The 17,845-nt window shown below is 37.8% G+C and overlaps 1 long non-coding RNA gene across 1 annotated transcript in view; it reads right to left on the bottom strand.

The window, feature by feature from the left end:
- LOC129531640 (uncharacterized) overlaps positions 1-17,845 on the bottom strand; it is a 128,224-nt gene that overhangs the window by 43,451 nt on the left and 66,928 nt on the right. The gene's annotated exons all lie outside the window — the stretch shown is intronic.

The following is a 17,845-nucleotide window of genomic DNA, read 5'->3' as shown; positions in this document are numbered from 1 at the left end:
TGCATACATATCATGTGTAAGTAAATACTACTCATAAAAATTGCATTTCAGTTTTAAATATTCTATTTCAAACTTTGATCTGTTCCTCTATATTGAATGAAATTATTTCTTGGATCATTTAATTTTGCTAAAGGGCCATTCTGGACAATCAAGTGAATGTGACAAAAATATTTTCTTAAAATTTTAACTTGGAAGAATGATACTAAAATGTTTCTGATAATATTAATGAGTGTTTAGATAAAGGCAGGCAGTTAGATAGTAAAGTCTATTCTGACAAACTAAGCCATAGGCATCATCCTTGTTTGGGAGAGTTAAATAGAACTGAAAATTCAGAAGAAGGAGAAAGAACTTGGGGACAAGATACATTCATTCATTCATTCATTCATTCATTCATTCATTCTTTGGACAGGGGAGAAGAATATTTTATGTTGCTCATTGTTTTTGTGTTCACAGACTTTTTAATAAGGAGGAATAGACACGGAAGCAAAAACTTAAAATGATTTGTATGTTATTACGCAAAAATTTTAAAAAGAAAAAAAAAAACAGATTTGAAAGTGCACCCAAGTCTACCCAGAGTATCAGGGAAGACTTCGGAAAGGAGAGTTGGAATGAGCGGTTTGCCAGGGGCAGGGTCTATTTGAGAAGGTGCCAAAGAACTATTTGGCCTGTGCCTCACATTCACAGCAGGCTCAGGATGTGAACTTTGTCTTTGTCTTCAAATGAAGCATATGTATAGAAACTTCATGTATGTTGGTATGTGTGTATTTTGCCAAGCATGTCATTCTGTTCAATATAAGCGTTTTAAATACACTGCATTTTAAACCCTCTTGATAGCTTTTGACCTTTCTAATATAGTAGTAGTTGTCTCCAAAAATGGAAGAAACCCAGACTCTTACAACTCCTGAGAAGTCCTGGGCTATTTATTTATTTATTTGAGACAGGGTCTCACACCTCACTGCAGCCTCCACCTCCTGCACTCCAGTGATCCTACCATCTAATTCGTAAGTAGCTGTGATTACAGGCATGTGCCACCATGCCCAGCTAATTTTTAATATTTTTTGTAGAGATGGGGTCTCCCTATGTAGCCAAGGTTGGTCTGGACCTCCAGGACTCAAGCAGTCCTCCCCCATCAGCATCCCAAAGTGCTGGGATTACAGGCATGAGCCACTACACCCAGCCCTTTTTTTCCTCCTTTGGGAATGTTATTCATCTTATAGAAATAGATGTAAACATAATTAATGCCAACATTGCTTTCACTTACCTCACAGGCCAGAGGAAGTTTCTAGTTGTTCATTGTGGAGCAGTTCCCTTTCCTATGTATATTCACTGGTTGTCATTAATGCACCTGATACCATCCCTTTCTACCCGCTCCTCTTATTCCACTTTCCTTTTTTTTTTTTTTAAGAGAGATTTTCACTCTGTCGCCCTGGCTGGACAGACTCCCAAATAGCTGGGATTACAGACATGCAACACCACGCCCAGCTAATATTTTTGTATTTTCAGTAGAGACGGGGTTTAACCATGTTGGCCAGGATGGTCTCGAACTCCTGACCTCAAGTGATCTGCCCGCCTCAGCTTCCCAAAGTCCTGAGATTACAAGCATGAGCCACTGCATCCAGCCTTCCTTATTCCACTTCTAAACCTCCATTCCTAGAACTTCCACCTTTCTTAAAAAGTATACTCCATAAGAAACGAACATGATTTAGCCTAAGACAGAATGCTTCCAGTCACTTATGAGATGAATTTTGTATGAACAATCTCTGAGATTCATTAAACAATATTTGGGTGATTACTAAGAAGCAGACAATATTCTTGGATATGCATTAAACAAGATAGGAAAAAAAACCCTCTATCCTTATGGAATTTATATTTTGTTTGTTTGTTTTGACATGGAGACTCACTCTGTCGCCAGGCTGGAGTCAGTGGCGTGATCTCGGCTCATTGCAACCTCCACCTCCCAGGTTTAAGCAATTCTCCTGCCTCAGCCTCCCGAGTAGCTGGGACTACAGACGTGCACCACCACGCCCAGCTAATTTTTGTATTTTTAGTAGAGACAGGGTTTCACCATGTTGGCCAGGATGGTCTCAATCTCTTGACCTCATGATCCACCCGCCTCGGCCTCCCAAAGTGCAGGGATTACAGGTGTGAGCCACCATGCCTGGTCTGGAATTTATAACTTAAAGCGTATTTTTACCTGCTATTTATGTAATTTTCAGTTCATACAGAACTTGATCACTAAATGGTTTTTTGATAGCACATCTTGTAAAGAAAAAAATGACAAGAAGAAGAAGCAATGAATGGCCTTACTGCCAGCTCTCTCATTGGGCTAGGTTTAGAATAAACATATAGAAATGGCTTGTATGATGAAGTTAAGAACCCTAAAACAGAAAAAATATTTAGGAGAGATTTGTTTTCTCAAGAAAACTATCATAATTTTTTGTAAAATTATTCCCTCCTGGAAGAAATTCTTTGCCAGTAACAGTGAAAAGTAATATAAATTCTAAGGCAATATTTTCACAGTTTTTACATTTGGAAATTCACTTGCAAATATGTAACTTTTCTCCCAAGGTAGAATTCTACTTTCCCAAAGAGGTACGTAGACAGACTGCTGGCTTCGGTACTGGAACACTAAATAGTCAAGCTGGCTTTGAATTCTCACGCTGCCCAGCAACACATTTGTTTTCTCAGAGTCTATTTAGCTCAGCACGAGATGTTATGATACCACTGAGAGCCAAGCTGCTACCCAGCAATGCAGGATGTTTGCCACAACTTCCTTAATTACTTCAGTTGTGCATATGGCTGAGCATTTACTGTGTGCAAAGAAGCTATGAGGTATGAATCATTTTGTGGCTGGACCTACATTTTAGTCTTTTTTATGAGCAAGGGAAGTAGGTAAAGACATGGTAGATGAGGGGGAAAAAAGTAAATTCACTTAAAAGGGAAACTTCACTCACCAAGAGGTAAAAAGAATGTATGTACAACTACATATAAGGATATATAGACATTATCTAGCTATTTAGCAATGCTTCTTTAATAGCATGCAACAAAGAATTGTCTTTCAGTAGAATCCCATCATCATCATCATCATCTCCCATTCTCAAGTTTCCTGCTGCTTTTAGAAAGGCACATGAAACCTGGCTACGGGGTATACTTTCTAACCATACTTATATCAAAAACTGGCTAGCTGACTAAATTCTGGGCAATGAGAGGCAAAAAGAATTAATATATGCAACTTCCAAGTTTCTTCTTTATGAAGAAAGCTATTTGTCTTTCACTTTCTCTTTCCTATTATATTCTGAAATATAATTGTGGTAAAGGCAAGAACTTTTTCCACCTGGAGTGGTGAAAGACAATGTCTCAGAAAATGGTAGAGTAAAAAAAGGGATTTGCATATTCATACATACAGCATATCTCTATATATGCACATAACAGGATATTAATATGTTTGTTATTTGCATATTGTTTCATTGGTTGTGCTCCCCACAAAATCAAAATATGTATTTTTTTGTAAAAATTTGTTATACTCTATCTACATAGCAGATTTATTTCAATAAATGTTGTTTTAACTTCTTGATTTTGTCAGGCAATAAAAAAGCTCTTATTAATCATTATTTTTTGATGCAGTATGTTTTCAAAATATTGTTTGTGATCATTTACTAATGCCTTAAGTTCATATTGTTTCTGTTCTGAAAAATTCTGAATTTGGATACAAATTCAGAATAGTAAAATTATTAAGACATCTTTTTATGCCCAAATTATTTTTTTTGCTTCCTGGACTGCTGAGCAATAAAATATTATTATTATTATTTGAGACAGGGTCTTGCTCTGTCACCCAGACTGAAGTGGCGCAATCATGGCTCACTGCAGCCTCAACCTTCTGTGATCCTCCCATCTCAACCTCCCATTTTTTTTTTCTTTAAAAAGGGTAAGAGAAAGGGTAGGGAAAACAAAAGTAATATTTTAATATTCTCTAAATTTTAATGACTTTAAAACTATTGGGAGAACTCTTTTCCATACTATTTATAAGGTAATAAAATACTTTACTGGTTTTAAAAAAATTCTCATATTTAAGAATAAAACCTAGTATAACTGTCTATAAAATAATTATTTCTAAATATCCAGTTTTAAACATTATTGTCAATCAGAAACTATCTATGGGATAAATTAAAGGCCCTGGAGTTATGTTAATATCCTCATGATTCCTTTCCCATCCCCAAATCACTATCACTGTAACAATCTGAAACCAGCAATCTCCTTCCTCCACTTAAGGAACAAAAATCTCTCTATTGGTTAACCTCTTAGAAAATTATCTACACCCTACTCAAAACTTCTGTAGACTCCATGGAATAATCCTGATTCAATTTTGTTAGTTAATGGATCATATTGTAAAACCCAAACTGGGAATTGTTCAGCAGACACTATTATCACAGATTCAAGTTTATTTTTTAAATATTAGCTCCCAGGAGTTAAATCAATGCCAATGGCTAGGGTAAATGCCTTCTACTGAGCCTACCAGGTAGCAAAACAAAAAAGAACTGTTATTTATACAAATGTTAAATATGCTCTAGAATGCTTTGGTCTTTTTATTTTTCCTTTTATTTTCAGTATGGATTGAGAATTTTCTTTGCTGGTAAATTGTATTTTACTGGAACTTTTATTAAAAAATGTTGAACACCTTTTCAACATTAGAGAGTAAATGGACTTTTAAAACCAAAGTAGAGACTAAATGGACTTCCAAAACCAAAATTGGCAAAGCTATAAGAAGTCTAAAACTGCATTCGTCAATATGGTGGCCACTACCCACCATATGTGGCTATTTGAATTAAACTTAAAATAAAAATCCAGTTCTACAATTGCACCTGCTGTATTTAAAGTGCTCAATAGTTACATGAGGCTAATAGCTACAATATTAATTAGCATAAGTAAGAATATTTTCATCAGTATAAAATGTTATATTAGAGAATGCTATCTAGAACTTTCATTGCTTTCTATTAGCCTTGATGCTATGAGATTTCTCTTTATGAGCTAAGAAAAGACTACCACATACCCTGTTAGAATCTCGTGTTTGATCAGAGATGCTATCCTACAGCAAGCCAATATAGATACAAACAACTCTTATCTTATACAAACAAAGTCTAATAATTTAAGCCAAAAAAATAGAGCTTTTTTAAAGATAGCCACATAAACAGCTCCTGCACAACCTGAGGTGTGGGGAAAGGAGAGAGAGAGAGAGAGAGAGAGAGAGATCCATCCTTCAGCCTCTATGGAAAGTACTTTGTCATACTATTAATAATGATCGCTAAGAAAAACGTTATTAGTATTGTTAACAATTCATGATAATTTATACAGCACTAAAACTCCAAGAAATCGATCTTTGGATTTATTTTTTCCAATTAAAAAGACATAGCCATCTTTTCTACTTCATTGGGCTTGAACACTATTGGGAGACTTCCAGCTGAGTAGCCTTCAGAACCTCCAGAAGCCAAGTAGCCTGGGAGTTATGACCAAGACTCCCTTAACATTCCCTTTAGTTTTACTAAACTTATTAGATAGCTTTTTTCCCCGACACTAAGCCCCCAACCTTCAGTTTCCTAGTCATATACATTATAAAACTTTCATTAAAAATCCCTTGTCTGTCCCTTTAAAATGTAAATCTTTTTAAAGCCTCTTGCTAGTTTTACAATCCAGGAATGTCTTTCTCAAGAACTTGGAAGCAATTTCTTTCAAATGCAATTATTGAAGGAGATAGACCCCCCAGTCTCTGTGGGAGGGTAAGAGCCTAACTTTGGTAGGCCCCTTGATCCAACTTGTCAACTTGTCTCTTGTCATGAAGATAAAATAAAATTTAATTTCTGTTTGAGTAAAGCAAATTAGTAAACACCCAAGGCTGGCCTAAGAGTCTCCCTACCCTAGCTCTTAAAAACTCTTTATGTCATCACCACCACAGAATTGTGTGACCAGTCTTGGTATGTGCTTTCTCCCCTATTGCTGCAACAGTATCAGAATAAAATCAATTTCTGCTTACTAATCATGTTCAGTGTGATTTTTCTTTTCCAATAGATAGCTGATTCAAAATATCAGTTTAGATGACAACACAAAGTAGGTAATTTTCAACCAAGAAGTTGAGTTAATATGAATTTTCCAATATGTTTATGCTTTTTTCTCTTTTCTATAATACTATTCTTGTCTGTTACACTTCTATGCTCTCTGGTAATCAATTAAAGAGTTTTCAATATGCTCTTCTGTACTTCCACCCCATAGTATTTTAACTGCCACTTAAAAAAAGACAAAACTTTTATTAGTTTTTTTTCCTATCATAACTACTGATCTGAACCTAATGATTGCTGATGTGTCAGTCTTCACCTGATCCTGCTGCTCAAAATTCAACTAATGTTCTTTAAATTCTTCAGAAGGTTGATTTTCTTCTTCATGTTCATTCAAGTACTTACATTTTTCTTTCATTATTAATCCAACTTTTAATTTCATCATAAGTAGATTTTGATCCCTTGCCAACAAAATGCTTCTAACGAGATCAGTACAGTCCTTTCATCAAAAGTCAGTTTTATAAGAGTGGAAACTAATAGTGAAGTGGCTACACTGTCTGGGGTAGATACCCGGGGATCATTGTCTCATGCCAGGAAAATTTAGAACACAGACACACAGGAGAGGTTTAGAAGTGGAGGTGTAATAGGCAAGAAGAGAAAGAAAAAGGAAAATAGCTCTCTCTCCAGTGAGAGAGAGGGGGAACTTCCCAGAGGAAAAGGCCAGCCAGTGGCAGATGAGCCAGATTTTATAGTCAGGTTTCAGGAGGTGGTGTCTGATTTACATAGGGCTCACAGATTCGTTCCATCAGTTATGATGTTTACATAGTGCTTGGGGAAGGCTGGCTGCCCCACTCTAATCTTATTATGTAAATGAACTTTCCCCATTGGCCGGGACCGTCTTGTCTGCTCCTTACTGTACACACAGCTGACAAAGAGAAGGGAAGATGGAACTGCGATCTTGAACATGATTGGCACAACTACCGGCATCTACGTCTGCAGCTCGATTTTACAGGCTGCTCTTTGTTAGAAAGGAAAATAATTTGGGGCTGCTTTTTGTTTGACAAAAGGTAAAGGAAAACCTTACTGAGGACTTCTGTACCCTCACTATCTGCCTAAGTAATTTCTTCTTAATTCCCCTATCAATAGCAGGACTATCCTTTTATGTCACACTCAGCTTGTTACTTTGTAAGTTCTATTTAACTTCACTCAGAAAACCTGTTCTCATTAAGGTACACAAGGTTGTTTCCCCTGTTGCCATAAATGATTTTTATATTCCTGATACATTCTGTATCCTACAGTACTACTTATTCTACAAACACCAACTTTTCCCTGAAAACCCAACAAACCAGTCTCTAATTCTCAAGTGTTACCAGGTACCATTACATTAGCCCTTGATTTTCTTTTGGCTAGATGAGAAAGCATGATATAGCAAAAACTTCTTGGTGCCCCTATATGGAACAGTCCATGAACAGGCCAGTTAAAACAAAAATAAGCAAACAAAAACACTTGGCTGTGTGCGGTGGCTCACGCCTGTAATCCCAGCATTTTGGCAGGCAGAGGCGGGCAGATTGCTTTGAGCTCAGGAGTTCGAGACCAGCCTGGGCAACATGGCAAAACTCCATCTCTACAAAAATTACAAAAATTAGATGGGCATTGGTGGTTCGTGCCTATAGTCCCAGCTACTCAGGAGGCTGAGGCTAGAGAATTGCTTGAGTCCAGAGGCAGAAGTTGCAGTGAGCTAAGATTGTGCCACTGCACTCCATCCTGGGCTACAGAGTGAGACCTTGTCTCAAACAACAACAGCAGCAACAACTTGACTCTGAAAAAGACCCATCTGAACTGTGGAATATGGTTTGTAGTCAGAGTTTGGTCATCTAGGCCTCTGGCTTCTATTATGAAAACTAATACTCATTTTGTTTCTGGTAAAGGCCTGTACGGCAGTTAGCTGATGAGTTCTTCCCAGAGTCCTAAAAGTTACTGTGTAGCCATTATCAAATTAGTTTGATAACTTATCCTGAAACAGGAAAGACTAACTTTAGTTCAATTAGAGAAAATATTACCTGCACAGCTTTTTGGTTAGCAAATTCTCAACAATCCCTTACAGCCTAGCTTTATCAGCCCTTGGCCCAAAGACTTACCAAGACAGGAAAAACAAAAAAAGAAAATAAAGGAAAGAAAGATAAAGAAAAAAAGAAATATCCCTGACAGCTGTCAGCTAACAGCTGACCCAGTAACTACCAGTCAGGCCGTGGTATTCCCCTGATGAGCACAGTTGACTGCATACAATATTAGCATCCGATGAGAACTCTCTGCAACCATGAAGACAATTTCATGGTCATGACTGAACAAAGATAAAAACAAACTCTATTTAACTACTAAATATTACCAAAATCTCCAGTTTCCAATTTATACAAGTGACTGCTACTTCTTTCATGATAACTCTAGCCTCATCTGCTTTTCTTGACCCTTACAGACAAGATCCCATACACCAATTTTTTGGTAGCACCCAATCCAGAAGGGACCCCATCGTCCTTCAACATTCTGCTAAATTAAATTCTGTAATAACAAGCCTTTTCTAACTCCCTTTAATCAAGGTGCCTCGATGTTTCACCTTGTGACATGGCTGCCTCTTTTGCCACAGTAGACTTAATAAACTTAACTCTATTTTTTAATCACAGGTGTACTTTCTAGTAGTCTTTGGCTTTGAAATTGGCAAGGTACTATTCTAATTCTGGAAACTGATGTAGAGAGGCTATGTCACAATTCCTAGGTTACACAACCAGCTAGGGGTAAAAACAAAATTCAAACACAGAGTGTTTGGCCCAAGACTCCATGCTCTTAAATTTATGTTGTCTTCAAATGATGGAATATAAGCAGAAATTATGTCAACTCAGTTCTATTCAAGCTGCCACTACTGAAAACATGAAGCCAAATAGTTTGACATATTTGACTCAAAGAGCTGTGCAAAATAGATAATCCAGTAGTTCCTGTGTACATTAGTTCAAAAGGCTTTAGCAATTTATCTAACCATTTATGAGTATATCTTTTTCATGAAATTACAACTCATTCTGTCACCTGAGGTCTTAACAAAATTGTAAATGTAAAGAAAATCAGTTTTACAAAAATACAAATACGTTATATCTTTGCAGTCCTGTCCTCTTTTGTCTTTATATGAATATGTTCTGTATGGAAGAATTTATATACAAACATAGCAAATAAGAGAGCAGAAAAAGTAGAAAAAGAAAAAGTTTGGCAAAAGTGAATCTGTGTGGTGTCAGGTACATTTTATTTGGCTACATTTAGTAATGGCAGGCTCAGAAGAAATCTGCAAAACAACTGACAAGAAATGTTTAATCTTCATTTTTAATATTAATTTCTTGTTCTGCTTTATTGCTTTATATTTTATGAATTTTATTTTCTGTAACTCCCCAAGATATCAAATGATTATATCCTAGAATAAATATTTCTCATCCATAGAAAACAAAACAAAAAAAAGTCGTGTGCAACCCTTAGGGTCAAGCAATTGATTAAAATGAAAGACAGTTATGAATATGCTATGGAAAGCATATTTCCTTTTAAGTATTTTTTCTTTGAGCAAATTATGGTTCTTTTGCTATACTTTCAAGGCATACTGACAGGGCAATTAGTAATCTGAACTATCAAATCCATTTGGAGATAATGGAGCTTATCAATTCTTGTGTTATAATTGGTTTTCAAAGCCCCTCCCCATGCCTGTCTTTTCCCCCACATCACTTACCCAATACACTTAATCCTATTTAAATAGCAACATGTCAAACATGTCTGCTAATCAACTGGCTGGCAACCCCATGGAGATTTCTGCAGTTTTAAGCACTGTATTTCACTGCGTAAGGATTTTTCCCAAATATTGACTTTTGGTTTTCAAGGTTACTGATGATGTGCTCTAACACATTAATCATTCTAACCACCTTAACAAAGAAGCTCATTAAAAAGACAAATACATTTATCAAGGAAATCATCAGGCAGATTATATACTTTCCGCCCATAATAGATTATAACTGAATAAATAACTTGGGTATTTTATAATTAAATATGCAGAACACTTAAGATTTTAATACTCATATCCTTTACTGAAGAATGGGGATGGATGAGGTTTTGTAACATATAATTTATATGGTACAACCTAGCCACAATTATGTGGGTTAAAAATAGGACTACTGCTTTGAGTATACAAACTAGATAATGTTTTGACATGATGATGAGATCTTAAATACAAAGACATTTGAAGTTCAAAATACTGGAAATTTAACTTAAAATTTCTGTAGAACAACATTTTAGTATCTATTTCTAGAATCTAACAAATTCATAGAGTCTGCCTTGGAAATAAGGCTTTGGGGTGGGGAGATACAGCTAAGCAGTCATTTGCCCTCCGGCCTCACTGAAGCTGGAGAGATTATTCCTTCTGTGAGCCAAATAATACTTTAAAAGCTTGGGAAGGCCTAAGGGGTCAGCTTTGTCTTAGGTTTCAATCCTATTTCCTAGTATTTCTCTCATCAACCTACCTCATACTAACCTGAGTTTTAGTTGGAGAAGTTTGCTTTTCCTTCTCAGGGTCTCCAAATTAATGGACCACAAATAATCTTGAATTGTAGCCTGCAGGCAGAAAGGATCTCTCTTGGCAATTTCAGATTTGATTTCATTATTTTTGTTTTTAGTTTCAAGATATCTTGCTTTCTAGTAGAACCTTACTAAAACATGTACAAAATAGCTTGCAAACACAGTTATCCTAAAATTGTTACTATAAAATCTACCAGTGCCGCTTTACTGAATCCCAAAGAAATATAGGCTACAATTTCATTAACATTTTTGTGATCATTAATAAGTCTTGCTGACTTCAGTGTCTGGCATCAAAGTAAAAATTGCACCAAAGTGAAGCAGGCAGGAAAGACTATTCAATGCTATTGCAACAGAAAAGAAAGATTAGAACTAAGCTGGAGCTCAATTTGGGTAAAACAAAGAGCAGGAGAGTTTTTAAGAGATGGTAGTTGAGCATAGAAGGGAAAGGGAAGAGTCATAGGCCATCTGTTTGCTAATTTGCTTTACTCAAAGGAAAAGTAAATTTTCTTGTACCTTTATAACAGGAGATAGTTTACATCTTGGAATAAGAAGCCCACCAAAGAAAGACACCTGCCCTTCCACAGAGACTGGGAGATATAGGTTCTCTCCTCCTTGTGCTTACATTTCAAAGGGATCAGTGTTAGATACAGTTAGGTTCCCTCTTGAAACATCTTATCCGGTGTCCTTGTTCTCTATCCTATAATTCCAAATACCTCTTTGCCTTTGCTATGCCTCAGCCTGTCTGAATATGCCTAGGCATGCCTGAACTTGCTACAACCCCAGTGCACACTCCTTTCCTTATTAGGGAATAGGTTACCTTCCTAGTATCTCCATAAATGACCCCCTTTCTCTCTCTTCTCATCTCCCTTACGTGTCTACCTTATCTAAGAAAGTTTAAATGTTAAGCCAATTGGGACTAGTTTAGACTGTGCGGTCCAACCCTAGCCAACAGGTGAAAGACACAGAAGCAGAAGCTGCATTAGAGATAATAAAAACCCCTGCTTTCCTTTGTTCTGTGTGCTCTCACCATTGCTACATACGCAAGTTATCTTTTTTTTTTTAAATAGCAGCTAAAGACGTACAGATAACTGTTAAATTGCAGTTCTTTTTTAAAAAGATATTTTCTTGAATTATTTAGAACATGCAAGCCTGGTATTTTTAGTCAAACAAAATATTTATGAAATAAGATTTCTCTTATTTCTATTCACGATGGCTTTCTAATACCAATTGTAATATTTACAATATTCACCAAAACTTAAAATTTTGCAAATACTGGAATTCTACCAGTGTTTCTTTGATAAGCCTTGCAGGCAAAATTTGAAATTTTAACATTGGCACTCAAAATCTACATGGAATGTATGTTTAGAGTATTTCAAAATTTACATTGAATCATAACTTCCTTAGAAAACAAACTATAAGCCTGAGTAGGTTTTTAATTTTATCAGCTGGAATGCTTTATATTAGTTTGTTTTTCACTGTACATTCCTATTTTACATTCATTTAACCGGCTGATTAATTTTTTAATTGTAAAGTACTTTTTAGCATTTGCTTTTTCTTTTTTACTTTAATGCTTTTTCAAATTGGCAGGTGTTTAAATAATTTTTCTTCCTGAATAAAAATGTGTATGTGTCCAAAAGCAATGGCAACAAAAGCCAAAATTGACAAATGGGATCTAATTAAACTAAAGAGCTTCTGCACAGCAAAAGAAACTACCATCAGAGTGAACAGGCAACCTACACAATGGGAGAAAATTTTTGCAACCTACTCATCTGACAAAGGGCTAATATCCAGAATCTACAATGAACTCAAACAAATTTACAAGAAAAAAACAAACAACCCCACCAAAAAAGTGGGCAAAGGACATGAACAGACACTTCTCAAAAGAAGATATTTATGCAGCCAAAAAACACATGAAAAAATGCTCATCATCACTGGCCATCAGAGAAATGCAAATCAAAACCACAATGAGATACCATCTCACACCAGTTAGAATGACAATCATTAAAAAGTCAGGAAACAACAGGTGCTGGAGAGGATGTGGAGAAATAGAAACACTTTCACACTGTTGGTGGGATTGTAAACTAGTTCAACCCTTGTGGAAGTCAGTGTGGCAATTCCTCAGGGATCTAGAACTAGAAATACCATTTGACCCAGCCGTCCCATTACTGGGTATATACCCAAAGGACTATAAATCATGCTGCTATAAAGATATATGCACACGTATGTTTATTGTGGCATTATTCACAATAGCAAAGACTTGGAACCAACCCAAATGTTCAACAATGATAGACTGGATTAAGAAAATGTGGCACATATACACCATGGAATACTATGCAACCATAAAAAATGATGAGTTCATGTCCTTTTTAGGGACATGGATGAAATGGGAAATCATCATTCTCAGTAAACTATTGCAAGAACAAAAAACCAAACACCACATATTCTCACTCATAGGTGGGAATTGAACAATGAGATCACATGGACACAGGAAGGGGAACATCACACTCTGGGGACTGTTGTGGGGTGCGGGGAGGGGGGAGGGATAGCTTTAGGAGATATACCTAATGCTAAATGACGACTTAAGGGGTGCAGCACACCAGCATGGCACATGTATACATATGTAACTAACCTGCACATTGTGCACATGTACCCTAAAACTTAAAGTATAATAATAATAAAATTAAAAAAAAGAGAGCGAGAAAGAAAGAAATAGAAAGAAAGACAGAGAGAGAGAAAAGAGAGAAAGAGAGACAGAAAGAGAAAGAGAAAGAAAGAAAGAAACAAAGAAAGAAAGAAAGAAAAAGAAAGAAAGGGAAAGAAAGGAGTTGGATGGCATTTCTCATATATTTGCTTATATACACATACTTAGGCAGAGAAAAGGGGTCCAAGGAGACAGAGAGAAAAGGATCAAGAACTCAGTCAATTCTAATTCAGAAAGAACTCAGAAAGAACATAAATTTCTGTGCAGAAAGAAAACAAAGTTGGGTGTCAAGAGTCTTGGCTTGTAGACCTTGACCTGTCACAAACTTACTGTAACTTTGTACAAATTATTTCTTCTCTGAACATTCATAAAATGAAGCCTGGATGATTGCTAAACTTTTTGTATTTTGTTTGATAATTAGCTCTTTTATGCAATAAAGTAATAAATAATATTTTAAAAGTGTGTGTGTGTGTATATATATATATTTTAAAAACACATTAACTTTACCAAGTAAAACCAAGCCATACTCTTTTTGAGCCAATTAAGAAAACTGCCATTTTTTTTAAAATGTAGCATTTCAGGGTAAAGACCCATGAAATGACTCAGTGGATTCTAGACTACTGAAAGAAAACCACCTCAAAGATTTTGTTAAAAGTTTTAGTGTTGTCTGAAAAGCAAGAAGAAAAATGAATGGTAGTAAGCTAAAAGAAGAAGAGAGGAAAAGAGAGTAGTTTTGTCTTCAAGTAAAATGTCTGGTTGTGCCAGACCTTTCACAAGTGTAAAAGGAAATAGGAGAAACTCAAAAAGTATATGTAAGAAGAGAGAAAAGAGAAACTGGGAGAGGGAAGAAGGGAGAAAGTGAAAAGGGAAATTACAGAGAGAAAGAGGAAGAGGCTGAGTGTGAGGGAGAGAGGAAACAGGGTTTAACAGAGAGAGAGAGAGAGAGAGAGAGTGCAAATGAGATAGAGACTCAAGGAAGAAACCCTGTGAGTCTGGAAATGAAAGATTTGGACAGAAACAGAAAGATTAGAGGGAGAAAATGAATGAAAGAGAGACTGGAAGAGACAAGAGATCAGAGAGGGACACAGAAAGTGAGACTGGAGAGAGTGTAGAAGGAAGAGAGAGGAAGAGACAGGAGACAGAGATGAAAAGTCCGAGTGAGCAGGTGAGGAGAGAGATTGAGAACTATTGGAGACAGCAGCTAGGAGACAAAGGAGGCGGGGGGCTGCCTGAGTGCTGCAGCACCCACACCATCCTCTTTCTCCCTGTCACTGGGACCCCAGAGCTGACCCTTGATGGAGGAGAGCCAACCTCGCAGTAGCCTGAGCCTGGCCAGCAGCGCCTCCACCATCTCCCCACTCCTCAGCCTAAGTCCCAAGCTACGTGTAATGCAGTTCTCAGAGTCTATGGATGTATAAAAATTTATATTCTGGCAAAACAAGTTAGAGATAGTTGCCTAATATGTAAACAAAACAAAACAAAACAAGGCCAGGCACGGTGGCTCATGCCTGTGATCCTAGCACTTTGGGAGGCCAAGGAGGGCAGATCACGAGGTCAGGAGATCAAGACCATCCTGGCTAACGTGGAGAAACCCTGTCTCTATTAAAAAATACAAAAAATTAGCTAGGCATGTTGGTGGGCGCCTGTAGTCCCAGCTACTCGGGAGGCTGGGGCACTTGGGAGGTGAGCCGAGATCCGGCCACTGCATTCCAGCCTGGGTGACAAAGCAAGACTCCGTCTCAAAAAACAAGCAAACAAACAAACAAACAAAAAAAGAAAAAAACGAATAAGCAAACTCTAAGAAGGTCACCCTTTGGAGGAAGGGACCCAGGATTAAAGCCATTCCAAAGTGTCCAAATTGATTGCACCAAAATGCCCCCAGATAGGTCACCTAAAGTACCTACTAATGATAGTAGATCACCTGACTCACTGGGTAGAGGCTATTCCCTTTTCAAGTGCAACCACCAGTAATGTAGTTAAAGCATTAACTGAGAATATTATATCCAGGTTTAGTTAAATAGAAAATACTGATTCAGATAATAAGACTCATTTCACTGCACATGTCATTAAGAAATTAGCCCTAGTACTAAACATAACATAGGAATACCATACTCCCTGGTACCTTCATCAGGAAGAGTATATAGAATGAACCAAACTCTAAGGAGCCACTTAACCAAATTAGTTTTAGAGACTCCTCCCCACTGCCTTGTTAAGGCTCAGCGCCGCCCTTCGGAAAAATGTCAGCTTATCCTCTTATGAAATGCTACGTAAGTTACCTTATTTACACTCCACTGCTGACATTCCTACATTTAAAATGAAAGATAAATTTCTCAAAACTATATACTTGGTCTATCTTGCACTTTCTCGTCCCTCAGAACTAAAGGCCTTTTAGCACAGGCACCACCCCTGGAGTTCCCAGCACACCTGCATCAACCTGGAGATCACGTTCTCATTAAGAGCTGGAGAGAAGAAATACTCGAACCGGCTTAGGAAGGTCCCTACCTAGTGCTTCTAACTACTGAGACCACAGTCTGAACAGCAGAAAGAGGGTGGACTCACCATACCCAAGTCAAGAAAGCTCCACCATTTTTAGAGTCATAGGCCATTGTTCTGGGATCAAGTCCCACCAAACTAAAGCTAAGAAAAGACTAATCGTCTTATATCTCTTATATTGTCTCTTCTTCTTCCCTCACTCCACTGTCAGCCACCTTACTATCAAGGTAAACCAGGTCAGCCTCCCTCCCAAGCTATTGCGTGTGATGCTTACTTAGCCACACCCTGTGGAGACCTACAAAGTCAAAGGCAACTAGCCTCTTCAGAAAAATATCTTTGCCCTTAGTGCTCACCTCATTCTCAACCTAATCCTTGTAAAATTCCTTATAAATGGCTACCATGCTATTCCTGGTACAATATTCTCTGGACTACTCAGTCCTAGGGCTAGGCTTCCTCAGAAGGCTGTACCTCCCTAAAACCTCACCTTCATTTTACTAAAGGAACTACTTCCGCTGATTGCCAATCTCACCAAAGCAACTCCATCCTCATTTCCATTACTATCCCTACCTCTACTGACCCTAGGCCCGCCCTCAGCCACCTCTATGGTATAGGGCCAATGTTAACAGAGAGACCCTATAGGCATTTTTGAGATACACTTCCCCCCCCTCCTCCTCCATCCCCAATAGCTTCAGCTTTGAAAAAAACACCTGTTATTCCTGTACCTAAAGATAAAACCAAAGTGTTCATTATAGAAGTAAAAGATCTAAAACAAACCCTAGCAATTAAGACAGGATACCAAGATATAAATGCCTGGCTAGAATGGATTAAATATTCCGTCCAAACCCTAAGCGACCATTACACTTGTGCGCATGGTAGACCAGAGGCCCAGATCGTCCCCTTTCCACTTGGACAGTCTCCCCACTGACTGGGCGGCAGCTGTATGGTAGCTCTTTTTCAAGATCCCACAGCCTGGGAAGACAAATTGTGCCAAGCTCTTTCTCTGCTGTTCCCAGAATTTCAACACCCTGCGGGTCAGGCCCCAGGGGCCATCCAGCCTCCACCTTCCAATGCCAAGTTTACCTCGTGTCTCTCACGACAGGAGGAAAACAGCGTTCCTCGGAGAGTTAAAGGTATGCAAAGAGCTTAGGCCCTTTCAAGAGCTTACCCATCAGTCAGCCCTTAGCCATCCCCAAGTCGATGTATGGTGATATTGTGGTGGACCCTGCTGGACACTCTGCCAAGTAACTGGAGCAGAATTTGTGATCTAATTCAATTGGCTATCCCTTTCACCCTGGCATTTCATCAACCAGAGAAAGTAAAAGCAAAATGCTGTAAACCGAGAGAGACCCCTCATGAGTCCTTTGATCCTCAAGTTTATATAGATGCCATCAGGATTCCACGAGGACTGCCAAATGAATTTAATGCTTGAAACCAAATAGCTGCAGGGTTTCAATCTACATTGTTCTGGTGGGTAAGTATTAATAAAAATGTAGATTGGATAAATTACATTTACTATAACCAGCAACAATTTGTTAACTATATCAGAGATGCCATTAAAGGAATAGCTGAACAATTAGGACCCACCAGTCAAATGGCCTGGGAAAATAGAATGGCATTAGACATGATAGTAGCAGAGAAAGGTGGAGTTTGGGTCATGATCGGAACCCAGTGTTGTACTTTCATCCCTAACAACACAGTCCCAGTTGGGCCAATTACAAAGGCTTTGCAGGGCCTTACCTCTCTATGAGATGAATTGTCTAAAAACTCCGGAATAGATGACCTCTTTACAAGCCTCATGAAAAAGTGGTTCGGTGGGTGGAAAAAGCTAGTAACTTCAATAGTCACCTCCCTGACAATTGTTAAAAGTGTATTAATTCTTGTTGGATGTTGCCTCATACCCTGTGCTCGAGGGTTAATACAAAGACTTACTGAGACACCTCTCACCAAAACTTTCCTCAATTCTCCCTTGCCTTATTCAGATAAGCTCTTTCTTTTAGAAGATCAGGCAGAA

Source organism: Gorilla gorilla, chromosome 1 (assembly GCF_029281585.2).
Source record: "Gorilla gorilla gorilla isolate KB3781 chromosome 1, NHGRI_mGorGor1-v2.1_pri, whole genome shotgun sequence".
Taxonomy (NCBI): Eukaryota; Metazoa; Chordata; class Mammalia; order Primates; family Hominidae; genus Gorilla; species Gorilla gorilla.
The sequence above is the reverse complement of the archived record's forward strand: the minus strand, read 5'-3'. Positions and strand labels throughout refer to the sequence as shown.